At 39.5% G+C, this 10,674-nt stretch overlaps 1 non-coding gene across 1 annotated transcript; it reads right to left on the minus strand.

Annotated features, from left to right (window-relative positions):
* Window positions 1-236: 236 nt before the first annotated feature.
* LOC134324762 (small nucleolar RNA SNORA16B/SNORA16A family) lies at window positions 237-373 on the minus strand. The gene has a single exon (XR_010014223.1). It is a non-coding gene; the product is annotated as a small nucleolar RNA SNORA16B/SNORA16A family (small nucleolar RNA).
* Window positions 374-10,674: the final 10,301 nt, after the last annotated feature.

Here is a 10,674-nt window from a genome sequence, read left to right on the forward strand (position 1 = left end):
CTGTTATAAGCAACAAGTCCAAAAGCCAGGGTCTGTGATGGTATGTGGGGTTGTGTCAGTGCCCTTGGCAAAGGTAATTTACACTTCAGTGATGGCAGCATAAATGCAGAATCTGTGTCTTCTGCAGACACAGATCGCACCTTACGGCAAAGAAGTTGCCCCATTCGTTCTCCTTTTATGAGCAGCAAGAAGGTCCTGAGGACCTTCTTTACACTGGGTCCCCACGGGGTGTAGGGATATATCCTTTTCCTTTATGTTGTTGAAAAGTCTATTGTTACAACCATACAGCAACCATCCATGAAAGTGATTATTTGGACACCTCTATGACCGTTCCTGCTGCAAGGAAACAAGACTGCCCTCGAGAAACACTGGTAACAAAAATACCATGAAAAGTGTGCCAGTCTGTGGTTTTGTCACATACACTGATCAGCCATCACCACAGGACCACCACAGAGCAGGTATTATTTAGATGTTGGATCATTCTCAGCACTGCAGTGACAATGACATGGTGGTTGTGTGTTAGTTGTGCTGGTATGACTACATTTCATTGCCTTGTACCTGTACTGAGCAATGACAATAAAGTTGAATCTGTCTGTCTGTCTGTCTGTCTGTCTGTCTGTCTGTCTATCTATCTATCTATCTATCTATCTATCTATCTATCTATCTATCTATCTATCTATCTATCTATCTATCTATCTATCTATCTATCTATCTATCTATCTATCTATCTATCTATCTATCTATGAGTGGATAGATTTTTAAATACCGTGTCCACTCAATTAGACACTCCTACCTAGTTGGTCCACCTTGTAGATGTAAAGTCAGAGACGATCGTTCATCTATTGCTGTTGTTTGAGTTGGTCATCTTCTGGACATTCATCAGTGGTCACAGGATGCTGCCCACAGGGTGCTGCCTACGGGGCACTGCTGCCTGGATATTTTAGGTTGGTGGACTATTCTCAGTCCAGCAGTGACAGTGAGGTGTTTAAAAACTTAATCAGCATTGCTGTGTCTGATCCACTCATACCAGCACAACATATTTATTTATTTATTAGGATTTTAATGTCATGTTTTACACACTTTGGTTACATTCATGACAGGACAGGTAGTTACTCATTACACAAGATTTACCAGTTCACAAGTTTAATGTCAAACACAGTCAATTTTGTATCTCCAATTCACCTCACTTGCATGTTTTTGGAATGTGGGATGAAACCAGAAACAAATGCAGACTGTGATAGATTTTTTTTGTCAGAAAGCAAACTCAGACACAAGAGATTCTTTTTAGCTGGATTAAAGTTTAATGAAAGCACAATTGTGGATTCCTACATACAGCATAGAAGTATACCGCAGTAAGAACAACTAAGTAATTTTACATACACTATATTGCCAAAAGTATTCACTCACCCATCCAAATAATTGAATTCAGGTGTTCCAATCACTTCCATGGCCACAGGTGTATAAACCCAACCCAACCAAAGCACCTAGGCATGCAGACTGCTTCTACAAACATTTGTGAAAGAATGGGTGGCTTTCAGGAGCTCAGTGAATTCCAGCATGGTACCATGATAGGATGCCACCTGTGCAACAAGTCCAGTCGTGAAATTTTCTCACTACTAAATATTCCACAGTCACCTGTCAGTGGTATTATAACAAAGTGGAAGTGATTGGGAATGGCAGCAACTCAGCCACAAAGTGGTAGGCCATGTACAATGACAGAGCGGGGTCAGTGGATGCTGAGGTGCATAGTGCGCAGAGGTCGCCAACTTTCTGCAGAGTCAATCACTACAGACCTCCAAACTTCATGTAGCCTTCAGATTAGCTCAAGAACAGTGTAGAGAGCTTCATGGAATGGGTTTCCATGCAAAGCGTCAGATGCAGTGGTGTAAAGCACGCCGCCACTGGACTCTAGAGCAGTGGAGACGTGTTCTCTGGAGTGACGAATCACGCTTCTCCGTCTGGCAATCCGATGGACGAGTCTGAGTTTGGTGGTTGCCAGGAGAACGGTACTTGTCTGACTGCATTGTGCCAAGTGTAAAGTTTGGTGGAGGGGGGATTATGGTGTGGGGTTGTTTTTTGGGCTCGGCCCCTTAGTTCCAGTGAAAGGAACTCTTAATGCTTCAGCATACCAAGAGATTTTGGACAATTTCATGCTCCCAATTTTGTAGGAACAGTTTGGGGATGGCCCCTTCCTGTTCCAACATGACTGCGCACCAGTGCACAAAGCAAGGTCCATAAAGACATGGATGAGCGAGTCTGGTGTGGAAGAACTTGACTGGCCTGCACAGAGTCCTGACCTCAACCCGATAGAACACCTTTGGGATGAATTAGAGCCAGGGCTTCTCGTCCAACATCAGTGTCTGACCTCACAAATGCGCTTCTGGAAGAATGGTCAAAAATTCCCATAAACACACTCCTAAACCTTGTCGAAAGCCTTCCCAGAAGAGTTGAAGCTGTTATAGCTGCAAAGGGTGGGCCAACATCATATTAAACCCTATAGATTAAGAATAGGATGTCATATGCGTGTGAAGGCAGACAAGCGAATACTTTTGGCAATATAGTGTAGGTCCTTTATACCCTATCGCCAACCCCTCCTCCTCGAAGTCGGACACAAGAGAATCATCAGGAAGATGCCATGAAGCATACATATGTGTTATTAAAAAATAAGAAAATACATATTGGTGCCATATCGCCATAGAGTCTGCTGTGTTCTAAATAATTCTGGTCTTGTGATGTGATAACTTGTCCTTGTTATGTTTATGTTTGCACGTTCTCGGTCGCAGTGCTCTTAAAGACCTTCTTACTAGATATGTGAAAACCATCTTACATTTTAACTATGTGAAATACTTTTATATGATTTTATAAGAAGCCCCTTACTTAAAATTTTATATCACAAGACACAGGGAGAGCATGCAAATTCCACACAGAAAGGACCTGGACTGCTAAACCTGGGGATCAACTCCAGGACCTTCTTGCTGTGAGGCGACAGTGCTACCCACCGAGCTACCGTGCAGCCTTGTGTTTATCAGACCAGGAAAATTCTCCAAAAGTAAGATCTTTGTCCCTATGTGCACTGCTTTTTTATGTCAGTTTCTTCCTTACTGAGCGGCCTTTTAAGTAATGTCAGTATCTGATGCATTTTTACTGATGATGTAGATAAGTTTGCATCCATTTTCTTTAGCAATCTTCACAAGGCTATTTGCTGTTCTTGGATTGATTTGTATTTTGCTCACCAAAGTAAATGGAAAAAAGTGTTTTCTTTCTAAACAACATGATGTCTGTTGTATCTCATGGTGCTTAAACTTGCATAATATTAAAATTGTTTCCAAGGATGTACCAGTCTTGTGGATGTCTGCATGGCTGATTTTTTTTTCTCTTTCCATAATGTCAAGCAAAAGGGCAAATAAGCCTGAAAGGTAGGCATTAAAATACTTGCACAGGTACAATATCAATTAACTCAAATGTCATTTTGCCTATCAGAAGCTTTTAAAGCCATAATATCATTCTTTGGAATTGACCAAGCTATTCAAAGGCTCAGTGAACTTGATGCATGTACACGTCTGACCCAGCGGAATTTGGATACAGTGCAATAAGGGAAATTATCTTCAGGCTGTTTCTAAACATTGTTGGAAATTTTCTGTGTGTCATGTACAAAGTAGAAATCTTAAACAACTTGCTAAAACTATAGTTTGTCAAGGATATACACCGATTAGGCATAACAATATGACCACCTTCCTAATATTGTGTTGGTCACCCTATGGCTGCCAAAACACCTTTCTATCAGAACCAGCATTAACTTCTTCAGCAATTTGAGCTACAGTAGCTCGTCTGTTGGATCGGATCACATGGGCCACCCTTTGCTCCCTACGTGCATCAATAAGCCTTGGCCGTCCATGACCCTGTCGCTGGGTTTACCACTGTTCCTTCCTTGGAACACTTTTAATAGATACTGACCACTGCAGACCGGGAACACCACACAAGAGCTGCAATTTTGGAGATGCTATGACTCGTCTAGCATCACCATTTTTCCTGATTCTAACACATCAACTTTGAGGATAAAATGTTCACTTGCTGCCTAATATATCCCACCCACTACCAGGTGCCGTGATGAGGAGATCAGTGTTATTCACTTCACCTGTCAGTGGTCATAATGTTATGCCTTATTGGTGTATTTCTTATTGCATTTTAACTGTTTTATTCTTGGTGTTTACACTTGTGATCAGCTAATTTTAAGATAAAAACAAATGTTACTTTCTCCAATCACTTACTAAGACCCATTATTGTAACGTAATGTAAATTATTATTCTGATTTCTTTTACTGCTTTAAGAATACTTCCTCTAAGTATGTAGGTAAATAATTCACTTAAAAATAGTTATCAGTGTCTGACAAATACAATTTATTTCTTTACATTTACTTTTTTAATAAATAGCAAACATAAAAAGTAAATAGTCAAATACAGTAATATGCTGCCATACAAACAAATACAATGTAATGATCATGCATCAGTTATTTGCTCTAATATAGTATTAACTCCTTTGGTTTCCATTTGCTACTTATGCACCCCATCGAGTAGTCTCTTTGTGAGGTTCAAATCATAAAACTATTTTTTTACATTCCACATGGACAACCTGTACATTCCCTTAAATTAATGCACTGATAAAAGAAAGAAATCTAGAGACCTCCACTGAACCACTTGAAGTAATTAACACCTCTCTGAGCAAAAATGCTCACTGCTGTCTTCTAAATAATTGTTTCTTCCACCCAGAGGATTTGTACAGGCACCTCCATATAAGAGCAAAAATGCCTCTGCAGCAGGAAAGGTGAAAGGAACCAAGGAAATGTTCATCCGTTGTTTCAAATTCACTGAAGCCTGAAATGAAACATAGATAGTTTTGCTCCCCAAAAATCCACAGTCAAGTAAGCTCTATTTGTTATTGAATATAGTAACAGTAGAAGTAGATGTTATTAGGTGATTTTTAAACTAAGAAAGATTTTTCTACATTTTTATGCATAATTACTGTATATACAGGATAGTTTAACAAAGAAAATATCCATTTAGCTTCCTTTTTGTTGAACACACTAAATGAATTATAATGTTAGTACTATAATCTGCCATAAGAGTTGTTTTGGTTTTTAACACTAACCCCATTATCTTCATACAACATTTTAATAATTGTATTATTATGTAACAAAAGAGCTATGGCGTGACAAATGGGGGTGGACACACACGCAGAGATGCTTAACAAAGTATTTCATAGTGATGTCAACCTCGAAACTTGTATTAGAAACTGAATCGATTCATTGGACTGAACAAGAGCATGGACTGAACAAGAGCACGGACTGAACAAGAGCACGGACTAGACAAGAGCATAGACTTGACAATAGCATGGACTGGACAAGAGAATGGACTAGACAAGAGCATGGACTAGACAAGAGCATGGACTGGACAAGAGCATGGACTGAACAAGAGCACGGACTGAACAAGAGCACGGACTAGACAAGAGCACAGACTTGACAATAGCATGGACTGGACAAGAGCATGGACTAGACAAGAGCATGGACTAGACAAGAGCATGGACTGGACAAGAGCATGGACTGAACAAGAGCACAGACTAGACAAGAGCACAGACTAGACAAGAGCATGGACTAGACAAGTGCACGGACTAGACAAGCGCATGGACTGAACAATAGCATGGACTAGACAAGCGCATGGACTAAACAAGAGCATGGACTAGACAAGCGCATGGACTAGACAAGAGCATGGACTGAACAAGAGCACAGACTAGACAAGAGCATGGACTAGACAAGTGCACGGACTAGACAAGCGCATGGACTGAACAAGAGCATGGACTAGACAAGCGCATGGACTGAACAAGAGCATGGACTAGACAAGCGCATGGACTGAACAAGAGCATGGACTAGACAAAAGCATGGACTAGACAAGCGCATGGACTGAACAAGAGCATGGAGTAGACAAGAGCATGGACTAGACAAGCGCACGGACTAGACAAGCGCACGGACTAGACAAGCGCACATACTAGACAAAAGCATGGACTAGACAAGCGCACGGACTAGACAAAAGCATGGACTAGACCAAACCAAAATCATGACACGTCAAAATATCCTCCCACGACTGAGCCACAGTTGCTTCCTTAAATCCTATGTTCATTATGCCTAAAAGAAGTTGCAGCTGTGGATAATTGGCTGTGGACCAATCATGATTTGACCATCTAAACAAACCACCTCTAACATGTGCTCCTGGAGAGAGGAGCGTGGCACATACACATGGCTCCAGGAGCACAAAGAGGCTTGATTCGTGACATATTATTATTTTCTATTTTATTTATGCATTTTCTCCCAATTTAGCGTAGTCAATTTATCTTCCGCTGCTGGGGGATCCCTGATTGCAGTCGAGGAGGGTATATTGCTGCTCACGCCTCCTCCGACCCACGTGCAGCCCTTAGCGGAACCCTTTTTCACCTATGCGCTCTGCACAGGTGCCTCTCTATCTGCTAATCAGGGTCCTTTAACAGCGTTTGAAGACCCCACCCACATAGTCCACATAGTGCAGAGACGTGTCTGCTGCAGGCACTGCCAATGATGCCTGCTAGATGGCGCCCAGCCGACCGGTGGCAACGCCGAGTTTCGAACCGGGGAGTTCCAAATCTCTGCACTGGTGTGCTAGCGGAATGTCCCGCTGCGCCACCTGGGCTCCTTTATTATTATTTTTATTATTTGTGATACCCAAACATACCCAGCTTATCCTCCACCAAGCTCCTAGTTCTATTCTGAAACGTAAGCTTTCCTTTATATCAGGCTGCTTGTGAAAATATATTATAATTTGCAATGCAGGGGGTTTCCAACAATGGCTAAATGTTAAATGCATACATCCCCATGGCTTGCTTAAATTAGGGAATGTCATTACCAGTGGGGGTTGAGCTAAAGCAGTATGCCAACAACACACCAATAGAGATAGTGAGTTATCTATGCTTGCTTCACAGCAAGCTTGATCACACAGAACATGCACAAAGACTATAAAACACTGGCAGAACAAAGTACATTCAAAATTGGTTTCGCTTCGAGATTCAAAGTCTGTTTTGATGTAAACAAATATTGATTGGAGTCAGTAAGGTTCAGGAGCCTTGCTATTTTTACATTTAATTTCCCAGCATGCTTCTATAGTACCGTACTCTGACAAACAGACAATTGTGTTATTGTCTGGCAAACATTCAGTATTCTTATGCATAGTCTACAAGGCCAAGAGTTTGCTCATTTAACAATTCCTAACAATATCCTCTCTCAATATTCTCTACCCTTCCATAATAATAATAATATGTAATGCTAGTACAAGAAATAGCTTTTATAGGCTATGATTTGGAGCCAAGCTGGCAGAAATCCATGTTCTTTTTGTCTGTCACACTATCATGGCACTTTGACACACTTTGACACATTTCTAGAGAGGCACTTGATGTCAGTGTCTGTCTAGAAATACAATATGGGTCAATGTGTACGTGTGTATTAAACTTTTTATGCTCCTTTTACACAATATTGTACTCAAATGTGCCAGGATGATTTTTTTTTTTTCATTTCACACCTATAAATGACATCTAGAGAAAGAGAAGTCATAGTCTACTGCTCCTAAACAAAATATGTGAGCGTAGCAGGATTCAAAGAACAAGAGAAAAGAAAATTTGTTAATTTCACTACATATAATGAATTTTAGGTCGATAATATTGACAGTGAGGAGCTCAGGTGGCGGAGTGGTAAAACACACTAGCACACCAGAACTGATATTCTGTACTCGTCGGTTCGAAACTCAGCTCTGCCATCTAGTTTGCTGTTGTTCTTGTTGTTCTAATGGGGGCAGACGGGACCTCATAACTGATGCAATTACAACCTCTTCTGGCTGATTGATGCCGCCTGCACAGAGTCGAGGGATAATACGTTGATCAGGGTGTGGCTCTTCATACACAAAGCTGATCCACATATGAACTCACTTCGTACAGGTGAAAAGATGCAGTCGGCTACTGCACACGTGTTGGAGGGGGTGTGTGTCAGTCTCGGCTCTCTTCAACCAGGATGGAGATCAACATCAGTAGAGAGCATAATGCAATCGGGTAATTAGATACGACTAGATTGGGAGGAAAAATGCAAAAATAAATAAATAAATAAAAATAATAATATTGACAGTGGTGTAGATTATAGTTGAAATTGTTGCATGATGAATGTAGAGCTGGTTTTATAGTTTAATAATGTATTGCGATTTTCTTAATTTATTAGAACAGAGATTACAGCTGTATGGATGAGGTTAACAATAAATAAATTAATAAATGAATTTAGACATAATCTTATCATCATATCATGTTTTCACTCAAGTAGTGTGATTCATACTGTAGTGTTACAACATGAATCAGACTGCCTCTTTTTCAGCGCTTGACTTGAGCGGTGCAGTAAAACGTCATCAAAGTGCGAATATGAGACGAATCTGCATTTGTGTGAAAAAACCGTCAAATCCACTTTGAAAGCATCCACATGTGTCTGTGTTTAGCTGGATTTTCCTGATTGTTTCATTATTGTTCATAAGTTCATTCCACTAATGAAATTCCTTGCTCGTTTTTTAGTACAATAAGTCACGTTAAGTTTTGTTCACGTTGTTTGCACAGCCGGAGTTGCTTGTATCGCGTCATATCCAGTGTGAAAATCAGCAAACACAAAAAAATGAGAGCCCAACGCGGCATAAGTGTGCGGTGCACAAGGCTCAAAGAAAGCACTGCCGCACTTCATAGGAAACAATACAGTCAGTGCAAAAGCGGTTTTGCTGCTTCTCATGTGAATACGCCCTTATTGAGATTAAGCATCTCCATGATTAAGAAGCATAAGGAAACATTAAAGAAGTAAATAATAATAATAATAATCCATTTTATTTATGGCGCCTTTCAAAACACTCAAGGACACCTTACAAAAGCAAGAAAGTAACAGACATCAATAAACCATTAAAATCTAATAGAAATCAATAAGATAAATACAATAAAATGAAAAAAAAAATCAGTACAAACTCACCCATAATATCAATACAATCTCAAACAGTCAAATGTAATCACTGTAAAGGTAAAGTGCAGGTTTTATTGTATTTTTTATTGATTTTCAATTGTTTTTCAATTGTATTTCAGTTTTTACTTTATATTTGTGTTATCTTCAGTGTATACATGTCAAAAACAACCCTATTATTTTATATTAATAATATAAAAATATATGCAGTTCCACGGGACCATGGAACACATTAGCAGGTTTTTCATACATCCTTTTAAGGAAAAAAATACCTTAAAACTCCTTTTAAACTTGACACCACTCCTAAAACCAATTGAGGTTGAGTTTCACGGTACCACTGTATTTACGTATATTTTAAAATGTATCCACGTGTCCACTTATACCTTTTTTTTATACCTGTGAGCATCCAACTACAAGTGATATTGCATTAATGGCCCAAACAATAAACTTTTTTAATTAATGAAGTAAAATGGAAACTAAACATCATGCTATCATGTTCTAACTGTTCAATAATTACAGTAAATTACAGTCAATTGTCCTGTGAAAACAGCAAACACTTCAGACCTAAATACAAAACCATGGTCTAATGTTGAGTAATGGATGTGAGCAAAGCAGTCAGGGCACAAAGGCATAAGACGCTGCATGCAGATGTCCTCGCTTTTTTATGTGCATGCAGCATCATGGCATCTGTGTGCATTTTTTGCTTCACTGAGCTGGGACTAGTGGTTTCTAGCCAAAAAGCTCAATCTTCTTTTCTTCTGACCATAGACCATGGTTTCAAAGTCACAGCTGCAAAGGCCAGGTGCTTACATACAGTATGTGGTTAGACAACAGGTTAGGTTAAAGTAAATGTAAGATTATAGGTAGTTATAAATGTAAAATGCTTGTTACATCTTGCTTCAAAAATTTTTTAAAGGTGTTAATATCTGTGTTGTTGTTAAAAATAATTATTTCCTGATGAGGGATCTTTTTAGAATAGAGTTTTCTAATTTCTTTCAGTGTGAGAATAAGCCAACTTACCAAAAGGTGAATTACTTATTGTAACAATATTGGGTTAGACGAGGGGGCGGACACCCATGCAGAGATGTTTTTTTTTTATATTTTATTATTTTTAATATTTAATAATAACAAAAAGGTATGACAAAGTTACACAAGACAAGACAGCATAGGTCACATGCTAGTCTAAGCTAACTGCTAACTACTAAACACACAAACAATGCTAACGCTAAACACACATAAACAAAGCTAAACATGAACTAGACTAACAAACAGGCAAAACAAGACAAAAACAGACGGGAGCTAACAGACAGAGTCAAAGTCAAAATAGTCCTCACCACTGCCTTCTTTTATGTCCTATGCAAACCCCTTAAACGAGGTGCAGCTGCCAGTAATTAGCAGCATGGGACCAATCATCATCAGGGGCGCTGGCTTGAGAATGAACACAAAACAACATGTGCTACTGGAGTTGGGGGGCGTGGCACATAAACAAAGTCCAGGAGCAGAGAGGCTTGATTCGTTACACTTATAACCTTATTTTTACCCATCTTAACATTGGTGCCAACAATTGTGGTGGTGACTGTAAACAATAAACAATAATTCATATGTACAAAATTGGGTTTTCAATA

Source organism: Trichomycterus rosablanca, chromosome 12 (genome assembly GCF_030014385.1).
Source record: "Trichomycterus rosablanca isolate fTriRos1 chromosome 12, fTriRos1.hap1, whole genome shotgun sequence".
NCBI classification, from domain to species: Eukaryota; Metazoa; Chordata; class Actinopteri; order Siluriformes; family Trichomycteridae; genus Trichomycterus; species Trichomycterus rosablanca.